This window comes from Biomphalaria glabrata, chromosome 1 (assembly GCF_947242115.1).
Source record: "Biomphalaria glabrata chromosome 1, xgBioGlab47.1, whole genome shotgun sequence".
Taxonomy (NCBI): Eukaryota; Metazoa; Mollusca; class Gastropoda; family Planorbidae; genus Biomphalaria; species Biomphalaria glabrata.
This window is the reverse complement of record NC_074711.1, coordinates 48,558,805-48,579,305: the sequence shown is the minus strand read 5'-3', so window position 1 is coordinate 48,579,305 and position 20,501 is coordinate 48,558,805. Positions and strand designations below refer to the sequence as shown.

Below are 20,501 nucleotides of genomic sequence, written 5' to 3'. Positions count from 1 at the left end.
TTTTTACCATCACTTTTACAGCAAATCATAAATGGAAACTTAATTGTCATATACGATGTTACAGAGGTAAGTGTGCACAAATCAATTTGTGACTTAGATCTATGACTATAAAGCTTTGTAACTGATTTTCTTAGCCAATATAGATAATTAGCCAAGCCTGTAGGCCCTATTTCGTGTATTCTTGTTTACGACATTAATTGTCTGCTAATTGGTGCTGCCAGTTTGGATTATTTGTTTTTCTTTTTTTTTTTTCATCACATTTGATAATTATTATCATTATTTTTACAATGTATATTTTAAATGTGATAAGCGATTTACTGAAAGAGTCAATACATTTCTGAGAGTGTCATTTATTAATTTTGTATGTAATGGGTGATATAGGCCTAAGTTAAGTCTGTGAATGAGTCAGTCTAAATAAAATAACAATATAGTGAGTCAATAAGCCTACAATCTTACATCTTTACCAACTTTTGTTCAGATCTACAAATATTTTTTTTATTCAATTTGATTTTAATTTCAAGATAATGTGCATTTTTATCTATAGTAATGGAAAATCAACCATAAAAAAAAATCAACGATGTATGTATGACTAACTGAAAAATCTGCATAAAAATTTCGGCCTTCAAGTTTTTAGTGTTTTTTTTTTTTTAACTAACTAGAATCCCAAATAACATCCAATTCTTCTAAAAGCTATAAAAAGATCTGATATTGTTTGGAATATATTCGCCCAATAAAATTTTAGAATCATCAGGCTCTACTTCACTAGAAAGTGATTGTACACATAAACATGTAGACTTTCACCCAGATGTAGTGACCTATGGCTATAAACTTTATCTACAAATACGAACTTACACACAACACACTACTACACTACTATATATATATATATATATATATATATATATATATATATATATATATATATATATATATATATATATATATATATATAATAGAACACTAAACACTATTTATGTAAATGCCCATTTTTAAGTTTGTAAAATAATAATTTGTTTTTATAAAAAATCTGGCTATGCCTATAGTACTCTTAACAAAATTATGACTAAAAATATTATGAACGTCGAGTCTCTAGATTCATCATCTTTGTGTGTCTGATAAACCCAGAGAATGAAGATATAGAATCTATATAGGCCCCCTATTATATAGAATCTAGCTCTAGTTGACTCTAGACTAGATCTAGGATAATTTCAAGTCTAGATGTTCAGCTTCATCTTACCTTGATCTTGATGATTAATTTTAATCTGACTTCCTGACTTGTTAACTTAAACTTAAATTCGTCTTACTTAGCCCTTAGGCGCCTTAGCCTTAGCTTCTTCATATGTGAATCATGAATGGAAGTGCTTGGCTCACAGTGTCACAGATCGTTCTTTAAACTATTTGAAGATCTACTTTATCTTTACTAACGACTCTAATCTATATCTAGTTTATATCTATATTTTATATGATAATAATAGACCTAGACTCTTATACTTATAATAAAGACAAAGTTATAAGATCTAGAATCTGTATCTAGATCTATTCCCATTTGTGATTTATACACTGATTATACACTACAGATTTAATGTTTCTGATGAGCAATACTACTATCTACAGCCATGCCCATTAACATAGACCCTACTCATGTACTAGATCTAGCTCTTTTGATCACAACTCATATCTTGCCTAGATATAAACAACTGTACTAGATTGGACTAGACATTCTAATCGGTTCTATTTTCGTTTTTCATTATTCTCACATATTCTAGTAGGCAATAGGTACCAAATTGTGCTAGATTTATTCACTGTAGATCTAGATCTTAACTTTTCTCTTAACTACCAAAGAAGTACACAAAGGATGTTGAAAGGTACCCAAAGGGCTCTAATTGCTACCATTCAATGTGTGGATTCAAGTATTTACCCAGATACTGCCACAATATGCTGTTATTGTTTTCAAAGGAGTTTTCACACAGTGCCAGAAGCTGTATAAATACATTTAACAGTAAGTTTTTAAGTAATTAATCATTTATTTTTAAACGTTATGTAAGTCTATTTTAATTGTAAGAATCCATGTGCTATTTTATTTAAAGCTAACTTATAGGTGAATATTTACACAATATTGTTGTTATGTTGTAAATAAAACATATTATATTCCCTCCAGCCTGTGCAGGGTATTTCTAAAGTGATAATTTTCTCATGCAGGCCAATACCACTCTTTTGTTATCTAAGGTGTTTTCCTTCAAATTATACTTTCTTGCATAAGAATTAAATATATTATGCAACAATTCTCAATTAGAAGTACAGATTAACCAGTTATCTTGGTGGAAAAGGATGTCAGATGAGTTGAGAAAATGCTTAAAGAAAGTCTTTACTTAATTCTTTGAACTAAGTCACTATAAATATTTTGGAGATTTTTAAAATTTAATTAGAATTTTATTATTGCTCACATTAAAAGCAATTGTTCTTTTCTTTTCCGCAGATGTATATTTCAAGAAGAAATGATGCTTTCTTATTTCTAAGAGTTTATCAATAGGATGAATGCCACAAAACTCACTTGTTATGCCAGAAACTCTTCCTACGAAACTTCCAGTAAGTAAAAAAAAAAGTAAAGTTTCCCTTTCAGACCTTGTGATCGATAGGGCAGATGATGTAAAGATCATCTGTTTCTGACCATTCTGTTGCCTACGGTTAACGAGGGTGTCATGTGGCCAGCACAGTGACCAACCGCCATTACTTTCCCCAACTAATGTCAGGTACCCATTAGAGCTGAGTGGACTCAGACTCAAATTAAAAATTCCAGTCTTCACCAGGATTTGAACCCCGGTCCCCGGTTCAGAAGCCAAGCGCTTTACCGCTAAGCCACCAGACCTCCTTCCAGTAAGTAGGGCAGCTTAAAATTTAATACTTTTATCTTAGTGCAAAAAGAATAAAAGCTGTCTTCAAATTCTCCCTTTAAATTTGCAAAGATATGTTTATAATTTAATGTATGCAGTAAAAAATTATGTTTCAAACACTCAGTACAATATTCAATGACTCTCTTTATTTGGGTTACCTCAGCATGCTTGTGCAGAAAATTTCCTGAATTTTTTTTAAAATCTGTTCCCTTCACTTTCAAGTGCATTTAATCATTCATTAAATTTTCATAATATTACTGAATATAATGTCAAAGATTAAATATTGTTATTATTATACTATTCCTTTTTTTTGTAATATTTTAGTTTCATAATATGTTCCCATAGCATTTTTTGTGTAAAACCCCTAATATACTTTACTATACTCCTAATATACTTTTTAAGGAACTGTTTTGTTAGATGTTTTCAGAATTGATTTTATCCGTAAAGGACTTGAACATATGGAAGTTTGGTACTATATGAAACTAAGATTGAATTGGTGACTTGTTATGAATTTAATGTATGTTGTTTCTATTCCATCAACAGTACTAGAATTTGTCCAGTGCCTGTGATCCTCTGAGTTGAAGGAGAATGTGCTCCATAATACCTACTAGGAGCTTGCTGATAGCTGGAAGTTCATGAATACTATGTTGTCCTTGATTTGATGATTCTGAAAACTACCATTTCTGAAGACTTGAGCATTATTTCTATAATTTAAAAAAATCTTTTCAGGAAATATTGTGTTTATAATATTAAGAAAGTGAAGATAATATTGTTCTTACTAATATTATTGACTTATTAAAATAGAAAGCACATCATTACCAATATTCACTTGTCAATAAATGTTAGCATTATTCATTTTTTAGTTACATGTTCAAACTATTAAATTTTATTATTTAAATTATAGCAACTTTCTCTTTCAGTCCAGCTTAAGATACATTCCTGTAAAAAGTCTATAATAATAAGTTAATGTCGATGTAGTATTGTTCAGACACTTACAAGTTTAATCATCTATACTTCACAAAAAAAAAGTGTTTGAATGGTTTTCATTTGTTTGTACATCAAATATGTATTAATATAATTATCATTTTTAGATGAAACATTAAATACTGAAGATGACCATTTCAATTTCTGATGTAGGCCTATTCTCATTTCATGAAATAAACAGAATATTATCTGAAATTTCATCCCTTCATGGTAACTGTAACTGGCTTCATAAAAAAATGGAGTGATGACTGGGTTGACTATACATTTTTGTATAAATAATGCATCAATGAATGTAGCTTATACTGTTCTTTTCCTCATCTTGAAATGTGTGTACTGATAATTAGCTGTTGCATGATACTCTAAATGACAAATATCTTCTACTCATTACAATAGCATATTTCCATGCTGTTTGGCTAAGTGGAAGCAGATAAAATTTGTTCCTCTATTAGCTGTAAAATCTCGAAATTCATGAGCAGCTGAGAAAAAAAGAAAAGAAATTCAAACTAGTTTAGACATGTTATAAATATATATATTTGCTAATTAAAAAATGTAAGACTACTTTATGTTACAACAATGGACAGCATCTTTAAAGTTGATTTCAATGCAATCACAAGAAATAATTTTTTCTCTACAATTAGGCCTGCTTTAATGATTTTTTTTTATGTAAATAAATTTTATGCATAGGATTAAATATAACATGTACTTAAGGAAATTTTTTACCTATTATTTCACAATTACAAGTAATTTAAAGTGATACATGTATTGATAACACAATGTTATTGGAGAAAGTAAAAGAAAATCTCACTTGTAGTAGATCCCTTTCAATTTGAAAGTTAGTGACAATCAAATCAGGTTTGTGGAAGTAGTATGCTCCTTAAGTAAAAAAAAACAAAAACAATGAAAAATGCATTATAAAAAGTTTTCGCTTTAAATAAAATTTCTCTTGGGTGACTTGAGTAGAAAGTAATAGAAATATGAACTTCATTTAGCAATATGCTCACACTAAGCAGAAGTGGTTTTTACTAATGAAAATTGTCTGTCCAAATAAGCTATTGAAACTACTGTTAGCTTCACATGATATGAACTGTAAAGTTTGACAGTTCTTCCTCTAAGACTTTTAGGTACCGGTATTATCTATCAAGAGCAGGGTAAAACAAGGATGGGTTTTGGCCATGAACACTATTCGGAATTGTTTCGTCTGTACTCTCATAGCGCCTTGGAAGATGGAGTAGGCCCTATATATCCACAGTAGATCGGATGGAAGGCTTCTTAAACTGGCTTGACCAAAACGAGGAAACTACATAACCTGATTAGGGAACTGATGTTTGACGACGATGCTGCTCTCACTACCTTTCGCAGTAATTATTACAAAGGCTAGTCAATACTTCAGTCTTACAATAACTCTCACCAAGACAGAAAAAAGGGCATAAAAAGTCAACATCATCAAACTCCATTTGAGTGAGGGCTTGAGAGGCTCAAATCTTCTCTTGCAAAAGCCCTGGACAGAAACCCTGCTGTATTGCGTAGTGCATACATGTCACCATACAGATCGAGAATTTTTGGTTCTGACCTGTTGAGACTGAGATCAGCAAGTCTGGGGCAGTCAAACAGAAAATGAGGCACGGGGGCACCAGGATTCGAAATTTGGCCATAGCCGTGAGAAACATGAGGCAACAGGACAGTGGCCTGTCCTGCACTGTGTTATAATAACTTGCCATAAAACATCACAGAATGTACTTTTTCTATTTTATCAACGACAGCATCTAAATGCCAAACATACTTTTCTTACATTTTTCAACTCGGAGAAAACTTTACATCTAGACTTATTACTTTTACTTTAGGCCTACACATAATATAGGACTTTTTTACAACTTATAAACGAAAGGTCATTTTAGCCTATTATAGTAAGAGCATATAGATCTAATTTTACCGGGTTATCCTTCTGAATAAGTCTTACTATTTGGTTTATATATATATATATAGGCTATGCTCTCACAAGAACCTCAATTCAATCAATGTCGTAAACAAGAAAATACACGAAATACAGGCTTGGCTAATTAGTCTATATTGGCTAAGAAAATCAGCTATAAAGCTTTACAGTTATAGATCTAAGTCAGAAATTGATTTGTGCACACTTACCTCTGTAACATCTTCTTTAACAATTCAGTTTCCATTCATGATTTGCTGTAAAAGTGGTGGTGAAAATCTTCGAGAATGGTTTCTTTATACGTAAAAAAAAATCTACCGGAAGTCAATTTACCACGCAACCAAGGACGCCTCCGTGAACGGGACTTGTTTATTGAAAAATATAGGCTTAGTGCGTAGAGTTGGCAGTCCATGTAATATATAGTCTATGCTTCATACTAAGCATACGTTTGCCATTAATTATAATAGTATAAAAATTGATTTAGATCTAGATTTATTTTTTAATTAAATAATTTTTTTGTAAGCCTTAAGTGTAGTATTTTTAGATCTTTTTCTTTTCAAATCGCAGAAAGTAGATCTTTATAGCCATATTGAGCTGTGAATAAGTTGGGCGGTTTGCAATTTCGCGGCTGTGTGTATGTGTTGAAGTTAATTTCTATTAAGTATTGTTAAAGAGATAATTGTCGCGCCTATCTTTTTTTTTTTTTTTTTTTTGCTGCGTTATATCAATGTTTTCTAACTTAACCTCTCTCATCCCTTGTTTTGGTTAAATTTCATTGAAACTATTAAAAGACGGGAGAGGGAAGGAGCAAAAAAACAACAACAATGGGAGTGCCATCAAAGGCCCATGCCGACCAGCAAAATGATTAGGCCAAACACAACCTCGAAGACATCAAAGCAGTCCATGCCGCTCGTGCATAGGCAGCATAGCGGAAAGTACGGTCTAACGTTTTGCAAATGATAATACGTACAGTGTATAGTGTATTTTTCTTGATATTCTTGTTGAAATTAATTTTAATAATAATTTTAAAAAAAAATACAAGAAAACGTGTTCGGGCCTTTGTGTCTTGCTGCTGACACTTTTTTTTAAAGTTGTCTGCATTGAAATTTTCTTTTTTCTTTGGTCGCGAACAGACCGGCCCATTTGGTAACGGCCCACCGGGCATTTGCCCGTTTGCCCATATAGCCAGTCCGCCCCGGAGCATCACATTAAGAAGTGAATATGATGGAACAGCATAGTGCACTATTAACCAGTTGTAGACATACTAATCCTGATCATAATATTGGCCTAACTCTAGATCTAGATCTAGTAATTTTAAAATTAAAAGTGTAAAGTCATACGAAATCTAGTCAAGATCAAGATTCTATATCTAGTCTGTATTCTAGATCTAGATCTAGACTATATTTAGAACTAGTCTAGAAATCCAGTCTAGATCTAGATTCTTGATATATTCTTATTCTAGATGTAGTCTGGACTTCAAAAGTAGATAGATCTATAGTGATTATATTTTATTCATCAGGATTAGGAAACTTGTTCAGGTGATGGTAAGAATGTTTCTAAATTTAATTAAATATCATTGTAAAAATTTCCAATAACATTTGAATAAATGTCATAAACAGTGTGATTTTATAATATAATTGACACTAATTTTACATTGAGTAGAAAAAAAAGGAGGTAATCGTCTTACTGTATTTGTTCCAGAAAAAGAACTAACTAGCAAAATTGTTTATTTGAACATATTTGAAGAAAGTAGATCAGGAGGGGTGACACCCTGAGATACCGCACCAGGTGCACCGACACTGTCTTGAAGGTTTTCATGCTGTTTTTAGATTATCCGTTAACGCTCCTCTACTTATTCCATAAGAGTAAGAAGAGTCTTATCAAAGACGAAGTATTATCCTGTTTGCTTTTATGTGAAAAATAACGCCAAATGATTTTTTTTACAAGACTATAGCTATTCCTGGTCCATTGGTGAATTCGATAGGGGCCGCCTCTGAGTTTGTGTGATAACACAAAGTCTCTTTGTAATCTTGTTAAATGTTTATATTCTGTGAATCGTTTATAAGAATGTTATTATTATATATATATATATATATATATATATATATATATATATATATATATATATATATATATATTGAATTATATTATATTTGTAAAATACCATTGATCAAGAAATCTCTTACACAGGTTCGTTTTAACTCTTACAAACTTGCTAAGAACTGGTTGTTGACAGTTTCGTCACCTGACGACTGCTATTTGATAAAAACAAGCTCTATCTCTATTATATTTGATTTTCGGTATTTCTCCAAAAAGGCTGCATTATATAAAAAAGCATTTTAAAAAATATCACACTAATTTCGTATTTTTGAAAGCATTGTTAGCGGCCCCCGAAAGGGAAATAGTTTTGTGTGGTCTGTTTGTCCGTCCGTCCGCCCCGTTTAAATCTCGTAAACTAGAAAATATATTAAAAATCCGACATCATGATATTTTAGATCTTTCAAAGTTCTGATGCAACGGCTCCTTTTTTTTTCTGAAAGCGAAAAATTAATTTTTAAAATCAACTATACAAGCAGTTTTTTTCTTAAAAATACACATTTTTTTACAACTATTCCATATTAATAATAACAAACATGGGAGGCTATTTAGTAAGAGAGATGAATATTTACCATATTTTTAAAACATTTATGCAAACGGTTTTAGATTTTTTTCTGAAAAAATATTTTTTTTTATAAATGTATTGGTAAGTTAAGTAAGTTCTGTCATACTAACTACTACATTTACAAAAAGAAAATGTTTACTTTTATTTAAAGAGAAAAAATTTAATATGCATATAAGTAGTTTTTCATAATTATTGTGTGAACTAACCATGCACTACATACATATCTGTAGGAATTCGATATGGAATATTTTGTACCTTCTTTTTACGGAAATGTTTTTTTTTTTTTTTTGTTTCTTGAGGCTTTGAATAAGAGTTAACCCTTTACAAAACAATTATATCATTTAGATAGTCATTATATGACATCTGTTAGGCCAAGCTCACATCTAACTTCACCTTCACTTTCAAATATCCCTAGGTCTGCTGGACCCTTGGGGCACTACACAAGATCTGTCAATCTTCTTTCTCCATTCTTCCGATTTTGAGTTTGTGTTTCCACACAAACTGTCTTTGTAACCTTGTTTTTCTTTTTCCTAAGTTTACTTATTTTTTATATGCGGTCTATTGTCCAGTGCTCAGTGCCCACTGCCCAATGCTCGTGCCTAAATTTTATTCTTCCGAACCTTATATGAGCCAGCCCCATCCTTCAACCAACTAGAGACGTCCATCCCATCTGTTAATCACGACGCAGACGAGCCTCCTATCAGAAGCATATAAGATAAGCATAGAGACAACATGAACAATCAACGATGATTAATACTCATGCCTTTTTAAAATCTCATTGTATTCTCATTATATGTGTACATCTGTTTTTAATTGCCTACATGTTATAGTTGTGCCTGTATTTGTGGGCTAATTACTGCATCACCTCCAGCCTGTATCTAGTCTTAAGTGTGCAAGTGTTAGAACGAAAATTTCCCCAATGCAGCAGACACAATATAATATATTGATTTATAGATCTAGACTAGTTTTATTCTCAAACTGTGATTTATGCACAAAAATTAGACTGCCTCCCCCACCAGGTACATGCAATCGCCCCACCATACATCATTGGCCAACATACCAGAAGGGGCAACATAATATAAAATGGGTTAAAATATCAATAAGTAGCAGATATTATATGGATATTGACTAATTTTGTTCATAAACTGTGATTTTTTGTACAAAAATAAAACCGACCCCAACCCTAGATGCAATCGCCCACCCCCACCCTTCCAAAAGAATTGACAATAATACCAGAGGTCCGTTTTATACGTAAAATAAGTAAGAAGATGGGTTTTTCTAAGTTTCTAAATTATAAAACACCATCTGCGTAAATAGACTTTCTTTTATACATTTTATTCACACAGAGATAAAAAAAAACATACCTATACATTATATATATATATATATTAGTCTTTATACTTAAATAATTACATAAACATGCGACTGAAACAAATAACGTACTTGCAGCAACATAGTACATTAAAACAACAACAAAAATTTAAAACACAAACAGTAGATCTAGTATTCTCTCCGGCATCAATGCAACACTTATATATGCATGTGTTCTATCAGAATTAACTTTCTTAACTTCTTTTATGGAAAATAAACTTTTGTAATTTCTTTTATGGAAAATAAACTTTCGTAATTTCTTTTATGGAAAATAAATTAACTTCCTAACGCAGACATATATTATATCTAGTAAAAATACCTACAATGGACATGGAGATCTCTAACAATACGCACAAATGTTAAGAAAAACTTCAAAAAAGCTGAAACAAGGCGTTGTTTTGTAAAATAGTTATAAGAAGTAATTTTTTTAACCCTAACCTATGTAACATATAATTTAATGTTTAGATCTAGATCATCAAAAAATAAGAGCTCACTCATCTCATAATTATTATTTTTGCAATTTAAGATCTAGGCATGGAACTATACTAAAGGAATGACTTCAAAATAGGTCTTTGCGCATCCTGTTTGCGCGTCCTACACTGTATTTCTTTAAAAATTACAGACTCGAACGCGCGCGATTTACCCATGTTGATTAGAAAATGATTTTTAGCTCTTTATAAACAGATTCTTAAAAACTTCATCCATGGTAGATATATTTTTTTAGAACAAAAGATCATGACAAAATTACTTTATTTTTGATCAACCTACTCAAAATTATATGTTCTCAGGGATTCCAACGTTGGTTTTTTTCTACTAGATATGGTCCAGTTTTATGTGCTACTTGCAGATGAGCCTACAGTTCCGCATTAATCGGAACCGTCCCGCTAAAACATTTAAAAAAACTCACATGTTACGCCGTTCCTCATTGGCACTTTTATTTTGTTCCGCAAAGTCCGAATTCCGACAAAATAAATCGTCATTATTTTTTATTAATGTAAAAATATGTTGTATCATGACCTTTTTAGTTGATAGCAATTATGCTAAAATTGTGATTCAAAAACACAATCCTCCCACTGTCAGGTCCACTTTTAATAATTGGACAGACACAAATGTTGCAGAAATGTACAAGTTTCTCGCAGTTTTTATTTCGATAGGTCTACAAAACAAAAAGTCTGTCAGGGACTTTTGGTCTAATAAAGACATTTATTATCAGCCATGTTTTAATACCATGTTTACAAGAGCTAGATTTGAGTTCTTGTTCTTAAGCATGATGCATGTAGGTCGAGCGGTCTCGGTCGGTAAGGATAAAGTTGAACCCTTCGTAAAGATGATGTGTTCAAATTTTCAAAAGGCATTTTATCTTTTTGAGGAGGTTACTATTGATGAGATGGTTATATGATTTAAAGGCAGGTTTGGACCATTACAGTACAACCCTAGTAAGCCTGAAAAGGACCACATAAAAAATTATGGCCTTTGTGATAGTAGTACATGTTATGTGATAAATCTTATAACTTATTATGGAAGTGACACTTCTTACTCAGACTCTTTAAACAGTATTACCAGCCATGCAGTAAAAATATTTGATACTCTTCTACAACCACTTCAAAGTGGGCATCATAGTTTTGCTAATAGATATTATACATCAACAGATCTCTTGGAATATCTAACTCAGAAAAGATTTTATTATACTGAGAGTCAACTTGGTTAGGAAAAATTTCCCTGCCGAGCTCAAGAAGCAAAAGCTGCGTCACAGAAAAACTCAATTTTACAAGTCTGTGGGCAGTATAGATGCTCTTTGTGTGGCATGGCAGGATAAAAAAGCTAAGAGGCCTTGCATTATGGTGTCCACAAAATCAACCAATCGCATTATTATTGTGCATCATAAGCGCAATGTTGTCGAGAAGCCAGAAATGGTTCACGACTACAATAGGATGATGAATGGTTGCGACAGAGCGGACCAAATGCTCTCTTATTATTCTGTGCATTCTAGTGGTGCATGAAATGGTGGAAGAAAGTCTTCTTCTGGGTATTACAAATTGCACAGATTAGTGCCCTCATCATTTACAATGCCACACAGGTTACATGTGACCAGCCTTCAAAAAAGCTTTTTTTAAAAAAAATTTAAAGAAACTTTAATTGATGGTTTAGTTGATGCTGCCACTGCACTGGTTGATGTTCCCAGACAGGTGAAAGTGAAGACTGTTAAAGCTGACAGCAAAATGGCACCTTGGCCCCATCTTGTTCATATGAAGAGAATGATTGCCCTTGTGTCTATTGCAAGAGTCAATCACAACGGAAGCGCACTAGATTCTTTTGCTCGGGTTGCCCGTCGCAACCTCGGCTCTGTGTGAAACATTGTTTTCGTCTATACCATGAGGATCTGACAAAACAATAGCTTTCCAGGAGCATCAATATAATCTAAATATATGTAGGTATGTGTGTGTGTGTGTGTGTAAAGAATGTAAATATTTCTTTTTCACTGGGTATTGTTTTCTGCCAAAATGATTTCCAATTGGATTTACACCTCTACGCGTCTAAGGTAATATCTGTTTTATAATCTTCACTGCATGTTGAAGTGTTGTATATCTAAGGTAATATCTGTTTTATAATCTTCACTGCATGTTGAAGTGTTGTATATGTGACAAGTCAAAAACTCGCTGTCAGAGTCACTCAAATTTATCACAGCATTAATTATTATTTTTCCTTATTTATTTATTTTATTTCAATTATTTCCCCGTCCTAACCCCAATTTCTTCACCCGCGCCACCTTTTCCGCTCCAGGCTAGACTTAGTTGACCACCTTGGAGATAGCTAAGGCGCGTCCTTTCATTTATCTGCCCTTGATCGGGGAAAGGTAGACACACAATCTCTTTTGTCTTGCCCGCCGGATGTCTGAAGGACGGTCGCGGTTGACCCCACCTTGGTTTGAATGCAAGCTAATCCTTCTCCCCCCCCCCTTCTCTCAAGTCTCTCTTTGATCTAAGAGATTACCCTGGTCAACACACCGCGTGATATTCCAAGGTGCGGCTCCCACCTCGAGTCAAATCCACCCACGTGTAAGATAAATCTTAGCCTAGGACATTTCCTGTGTCCGCTCACATTTTCCAGGCCTTTGTATATAAGGTAAATTAAATAAAGTCAGACCCTCTCTTTCTCATTCGAGCTGAGCTATCGAGTCTGGACTATATCATTTATTCTCCCTCCTAGAGGAATACCTGGTGGTAAGCCGAACTTAATCACCAGTTCCATCTTAATTACTCTGTGTATATTTCCATTGGATTTTATCATGTGTATTTTGCTTAGTTCATTTATATTTAATGAGTGCATTGTGTATTTCTCACTGGCGTAAGTAGAAAACATAAACATGTGCTATGTATATTTATTTATGTATTGCATTAATCTATCAATGCTACGTTGCTCAATTGATCGTTGATGCAACCATGTATATATTTGTACATCTTAGTCTATTTCCTTTATCTCGGTTGATCGCCTTGATAATTCTACTATCGCACTAATACTGCGCTTAGAAAGGAGATATGAGTTATCTCCCCTGTATTGAATCATCTCCCCTTTATGCTCTAAAGCAATTTTACCAATCTGACGAATGCACCTCAGTCGAGGGCATCGATAAGATGCATAAGAGACATGTCCTAACTTGTCTTTATTTATCCGCAGCCTCCCTCAGGTGTCTGCCTATTTATCGGATCACTTACCTGCCTATTTGCCTATCACCTATTGCCTAGTTATTGGATCAACGATCTATTTACCGGCAGTTGTGCTTAGTGCTACTCAGCACTGTATTTGCTATCAAGAATCACCTATTGCCTATTTGCCTACTGGCCTATCTATGTGCTTAGTGCTAATCAGCGCTGCACTTGCCTAGTTGCTACCAAGAATCACCTATTGCCTATTTACCTGCCTATTTATCCATTGGATCAACGATCTATTTACCTGCATCTGTGCTTAGTGCTATTCAGCGCTGCACTTGCCTACTGAGATCTACTCAACTCTACCACTTGGCGCTATCGGCATTGCCCGCCTATTCGTCAGCCCACCTGTCAAGCTATTAGGTGCGACGTCCCTATGGATTCAGATCTGTGTGAGACGTCATAGCTACGCCAACCCTCTGCAACTCACTGGACATATCCTGTCAACTACGCTGCCCACGGCAGATCAGCTCTGCCCGCAGTAACCTTGTGCCCACGGTAGCCGGCCACCCGCCCTACTGTGCCCACTACAGATATTAGATTTTGGGGATTGAGACTCCACAAGAACTATATCACCGGCGTCCCTCTATCCGCTAGAGCGCCACCTCCAGCTGCAGAACCTCAAGCCAGGACACAGCCAGCTGCGACATCAACAGGAAAACCAGCTAAGTCGGACGACAAAGTGACATACTCTCTTATTAGGTGCAAGAGTGATGATTAAACATAGAATATACTAGAGATAGATGCAAACCCTCCCCCTTTTTATCCTCATATGTATATTTATGTAAATAAATATTCTTTATTCTAACTTTTGTATCTATCTTTCATTGCTTTGTCTCGTTGCGTGTCTGCTCCCGATTCATATGCTGATAAGTGGGGGTGTGATAGCATTAAAAATAATCATCCCCTAGACATAAAACGTGCCAAACACACATCACATTTCCCCACCTGTCACAGTATATCTAAGGTAATATCTGTTTTATAATCTTCACTGCATGTTGAAGTGTTGTATATCTAAGGTAATATCTGTTTTATAATCTTCACTGCATTTTTAAGTGATGTATATCTAAGGTAATATCTGTTTTATAATCTTCACTGCATTTTTAAGTGTTGTATATCAGATTATTCAGAAATGAATCCTCTTTTTTATTAATGAAAAGTATTTAGTCAAAATGGTAAATAAAAAAAAATAAAGATAATATATTAATGTTATTGCAAAGAAAAAAATCTGCGAAAAAAAATTGACTATTATCTAAGATATGAAATTACAAATGATTTACATGTCAGAGAATAAAGAAAGGGTAAAAAGGAATTCTTATGCATATCTTTGTAGTTTGATATATAATTTATATTGACTGTAAAAAAATATATATTTTATAATAGATATGAAAAATAAAGTAGTTTAATTAAAATTAATGCGATTTAGAAAAAAAAAACTTTAATTAAATTAAATAAGCAGGAAATTAGGAAAAAAATATGTTTATGTTTATTAAAATGAATCCTATACTCTTAAGCGAGCAATTCTTATGTGTATGTATGTATATATATTTATATTTATATATATATATATATATATATATATAAATTTTATTTCAAAAACGGCTCTAACAATTTTCTTTAAAATTTCAAGGTACGTGCATATTAGTGAGAAAAAAAACTCAACTCATTGGCCACATCGGGAAAACTCGCGGTCGACCGTTATATCGGTTTGAAAATAGCTCTTTTCGAAAAATTAATTTTGGCTAGAATGTTCTATGAATGAAATTTTCTATATGACGTCAATGGGAAAAAAAACTTGACACCGCTTACGTCACTAGGCTCACAGCAGTACACTAAGACATTTCTTCGCAAACAAGAACAAGTTTTAATGATTCAATTGGCATGATTAAACATTAGCGCACCATCTTATTGTACATTGATCCATTATGAAACTATGGAAGAAAAATAAGCGAGTTTAAATATCTTTATATATGATTAGTTATTGTGTTTTAAATTGTATTTGCATTACATTTTTATTAAATGAAAGCTGACGATGCCGTCTTTTGGACTGGCGTTTATCATATTGATTGACACCCCAAAATGACAATTGTGTCTTTTTAAGGACATTTTTATGAGTTTCAGGAGATTTCCAGGAGCTCCTTGAAAACAAGGGAACCCTATTATAAATTATAATGGTTTAATTTAATAATTTACACCTAGAATTAGCGCGGGGCTTTTGAATCTTAGGGGTCCACTGCGGCAGCATATGCCTAAGGCAGGCCCTGACGATATCCAGCTCGAGGGCAACGAATTTTCATCACGCTGCTGCTTTTTTTTTTGGTTAGCCTATAAACCTCGGTAAAACAGAAGTCATGTTCCAGAAGTCACCCAATAAAATCTACTCAGCCCAAAGATCAGCGCGAATAGACATCCCTTAACGTGGTAGACAACTTCACATATCTGGGAACCATAGTATCAAATGACGCATTGCTTTAAACTACTTTAAAGGGAGGTTGATATGTGATCAGGGTTAGTCGTGCTTTTGGACGCCTCCAAGCGAGAGTGTGGCGAAATAAATCGCTCCGACTGTCTACAAAAATCAGAGTCAACCAGTGATTCTCTCAACCCCTCTATGTGAATCTGAGTACTTTATAGAAAGCAGCTAAGACTTCTTGAACGACTTCCCCAAACACCGCAATACAAACAGCGATATTCTTGCAAAATGGTATGAACTTCTTATAATCCGACAGTCACGCATTGCAGGGCACTTATTCCGTATGGTAGACGAACATATTTTTGGCAATGTTTTATTTTTAGTAAGCTGAAAGGTTGTCGGAGTAACAGAGATGTCTCACAATAACGCTTCTTTAGAATACTAACGCGATGTTTTTAACTCTTAGGAAAAAATGCGCGATTTTACTTTGTTACTAGGTGCATGTTTTACACTATAACGTAGAGATTTTGCATCACTTGATGATTCTTACTAAAGCCATAATAATAAGGCTTGTCTTCGAGTCCGAAGATTAGTGAGGAATGCAGTATTTCCAGTGACTGTGCAGCCCCAGCTGTGACATACATATTTTACCACATCCAGGGCAAGCATAACAATTGTCCGCAGGTGGTCGATTTAGATTTTCTTTTCGCCGTCTGCGTTTGTCCTCGGCATCAGATTTTCTTTTGGTCTCAAATGTGTTTCCCGCGGCCTTTGTGAGTGACCTCCAGCTGTCTCGTTCGGAGGCCGCATAGAACCAGATGCTCTCTTCTATGTCAGCAAAGGAAAGTTGACGGCTAAGCTGGTCTTTAAAGCGTTTTCGTGGGGCGCCTCTGTTACGTCGACCACCTTTTAGCTCACCAAAAAAAGACAGCCTTTGGCATACGTTCGTCTCCCATACGGGAAACGACGTGCCCTACCCAGTGCAACTGTCGGAACATAAGAAGTCCCTCTATACTGTCCATACCGGCGTTGGCAAGGACATCGCTGTTTGTAGTGCGGTCCTGCCACCGTATGTCCATGATGGAGCGCAAGCATCTTTGGTGAAAGCACTCAAGAAGTCTTAGTTGTTTTCTGTATAGTGTTATAAACCTGGTGGTGGCACAGATGGGGGTAGTGGTATGTGTGTAGTCAGCCGATGCAAATTGCCCCAGGCCAGCGCTAGACGAGCGGTCAACCGTGACCAGTTACGACGGTCAGCCGAGACGAGTGTCAACATGACGGTTCGGAAGGATCGCCGTCGTGAACAGAGCTCAGGAGCGTCACGAGGGATGTAGTCATGTGACGAAGCTAGAAACGTCTAGCGATGTTCCGTCCGGTTCTAGAAGGCCTGCAGGGACCCTATATAAAGAGCGGAGGTGTCGCAGAGTTAACAAGATAATTACGTCCTACATGTATCCATGTAGACCTATAAGTTTAGTATATGATTATGTGTGTGTTTTTTAGTTTACAAAATGGTAGATATAAGCCCTTTAAACGGTGACAGAAAATTACAAATTCATAAGATCTAGAGCTAAGTTCCTCACATTAAGTGTAGCCTACATTTAAATATATATAATTGAATGTAAGCAGTAGGTATGTAACTATATATGTAGGTATGTCTTCGATAGCAATTAAAACCAGTTGACCAATATTGATAAAACTTCGGATAAACGCTACTTAGATACTAGCGGTAAACCTAAAATATGTTAAGTCGCCCTACCATAAAGTGAAGATCCTAAAAAATAATGTAAAAAATTGCCAAACTCTGTGGACACAATATTGGATCTAAGCCGAATGGTCCGCATGACATCGATAGATCCATTCATAATATCGCCTGCAGCTTACATGAGCAGCAAGGAGATACAAATCAAATAAGCATGAAAGGCCAAAAACCAACAAAATATTAAAGGTGTGTCAAGACTCATTTTCTCTCTAATATACGTATGTGTAATACTAAATGTACCCAAGTCCTGGGCAATACCATAACGACACATACAACGACAAAATAAGATTCAGAATGCCACTTCACAGACATGTAATATGTTTATTACATTATCTGCACTATAATACAGAATCAGTTCAGACATTTGAAATATCCAGTATCGATTAAAAATATATCAGCTTAATATTCCATAGACTGAATAGTGACAACACAGAAAAAGAGTCTACACTTAGACTATATTTGTGACAGGCGGGGGAATGTGACGTGAGTTTGGCGCGTTTTATGTCTAGGGGATGATTATTTTTAAAGCTATCACACACCAACCTATCAGCATATGAATCGGGAGCAGACACGCAACGAGACAAAGCAATGAAAGATAGATACAAAAGTTAAAAATAAAGAATATTTATTTACATAAATATACATATAAGAATGAAAAGGGGGAGGGTTTGCATCTATCTCTAAATAATACTAGACTTAATCATCACTCTTGCACCTAATAAGAGAGTATGTCACTTTGTCCTCTGACTTAGCTGGTTTTCCTGTTGATGTCGCAGCTGGCTGTGTCCTGGCTTGAGGTTCTGCAGCTGGAGGTGGCGCTCTAGCGGATAGAGGGACGCCGGTGATATAGTTCTTGTGGAGTCTCAATCCCAAGTTCTAATATCTGTAGTGGGCACAGTAGGGCGGGTGGCCGGCTACCGTGGGCACAAGGTTACTGCGGGCAGAGCTGATCTGCCGTGGGCAGCGTAGTTGACAGGATATGTCCAGTGAGTTGCAGAGGGTTGGCGTAGCTATGATGTCTCACACAGACCTGAGTCTATAGGGACATCGCACCTAACAGGTTGAAAGGTGAGCTGTCGAATAGGCGGGCAAAGCCGATAGCGCCAAGTAGTAGAGTTGAGTAGTGTCGAGTAGACATTGAACATCAAATAGCAAATAGGCAGATCTCAGTAGGAAAGTGCAGTGCTGAATAGCACTAAGCACAAATGCAGGTAAATAGATCGTTGATCCAATAAATAAATAGGCAGATAAATAGATCGTTGATCCAATAAATAAATAGGCAGATAAATAGATCGTTGATCCAATAAATAAATAGGCAGACACCTGAGGGAGGCTGCGGATAAATAAAGACAAGTTAGGACATGTCTCTCATGCATCTTATCGATGCCCTCGACTGAGGTGCATTCGTCAGATTGGTAAAATTGCTTCAGAGCACAATGGGGAGATAATGACAAATGGGATTGGGAAAATAGATGGCTGATAGTAGCAATATAAAAGGTACATAGAAGGGAAAGTAATAATATAAAAATGTACATAAAAGGGGAAATAATACTCTCAAATAAATAACACAGGTGGATAGAGAAAGAGAGGGGGGGGGAATGGGCGGTGGTCAGCGACCCAGATGATTGTTTACATATGACCGTGGGTCGAGAACAATGGAGCGCGCTTGAATGGAGAGGGTGTCCGTTCAAGCGGCGCAACTCTCGTTAGAGTAAAATGACTACATGTGAGATAATTCAATACAGGGGAGATAACTCATAACTCTTTTCTAGACGCAGTATTAGTGCGCTAGTAAAATTATCACGGTTGTCAGCCGAGATAAAGAAAATAAAATAAGATGTACAAATATATACATGGTTGCACCAACGATCAATTGAGCAACATAGCATTAATAGATTAATGTAATACATAAATAAATACATAGGACATGTTTATGTTTTGTACTTACGCCAGTGAGAAATACACAATGCACTAATTAAATATAAATGAAATAATAAAATACACATAGTAGTCTCAGTGAGAAATATGCACAAAGTAACTAAGATGGAACTTGTGATTAAGTTCGGCTTACCACCAGGTATTCCTCTAGGAGTAAGAATAAATGAAGCAGTCCAGACTCGATAGCTCAGCTCGAATGAGAAATGAAAGAGAGTCTGGCCTGATTTAATTTACCTTATATACAAAGGCCTGGAAAATGTGGGCGGAAACAGGAAATGTCCTAGGCTTAGAATTATCTTACACGTGGGTGAAGTCAAACAAGAGATGGGATTCGCACATTGGGAGGTCAATGGGCGTGTTTGTCCTCGTGGTCTCCTAGATCAAAGAGAGACATAGGAAAAAGGGTGGGGGGAGGAGTGATTTGCATGCCACACAAGGTGGTGTCCACTGCGGCTGTCAGACATCCTGCCGATAAGATCAAAGAGTCTGTGTGTATCTTTGCCCCGGTCAAGGGAAGACAAATCGAAAGACGTGGCCTAGCTATCTCCAATGTGGTCAACTAAGTCTAGCCTGGAGCGGAAAAGGGTGGTGCGGGTGGAGCATTAAGGGGTAGGATGGGGAAATAATTAAAATAAAACAAATAAATAATGAAAAATAATAATTAATGCTGTGATAATTTTGAGTGACTCTGACAGCGAGTTTTTGACTTGTCACAATATCTATATCCAAAAGTCCAACTGTCCTGGACTAGGAACAAAACCACACTGCCTTATTATGAGTTACATTATATTCAACAAAAACATCTCACCAAGTAAAAACAACCCAAAACAATAACAGTTTTGAAGT

At 35.1% G+C, this 20,501-nt stretch overlaps 1 protein-coding gene and 2 long non-coding RNA genes across 6 annotated transcripts in view; 1 reads left to right on the top strand and 2 right to left on the bottom strand.

The window, feature by feature from the left end:
* The window catches only part of LOC106077929 (QRFP-like peptide receptor), a 110,167-nt gene that overhangs the window by 1,944 nt on the left and 87,722 nt on the right, over nt 1–20,501 (bottom strand). The window lies entirely within an intron of this gene.
* On the top strand, nt 52–4,075 carry LOC129928123 (uncharacterized). 3 transcript variants are annotated; one of them, XR_008779742.1, is made up of 4 exons: nt 52–66; nt 1,843–1,999; nt 2,477–2,586; nt 3,435–4,075. It is a non-coding gene; the product is annotated as an uncharacterized LOC129928123 (long non-coding RNA). The 3 variants fall into 3 exon arrangements; XR_008779741.1 differs by having other exon boundaries at nt 1,809–1,999; XR_008779740.1 differs by lacking the exon at nt 52–66 and adding an exon at nt 1,198–1,212 and having other exon boundaries at nt 1,809–1,999.
* LOC129928127 (uncharacterized) lies at nt 3,870–5,838 on the bottom strand. Its single transcript, XR_008779743.1, has 3 exons — nt 5,806–5,838; nt 4,681–4,748; nt 3,870–4,351 (listed from the first exon to the last, which is right to left on the bottom strand). It is a non-coding gene; the product is annotated as an uncharacterized LOC129928127 (long non-coding RNA).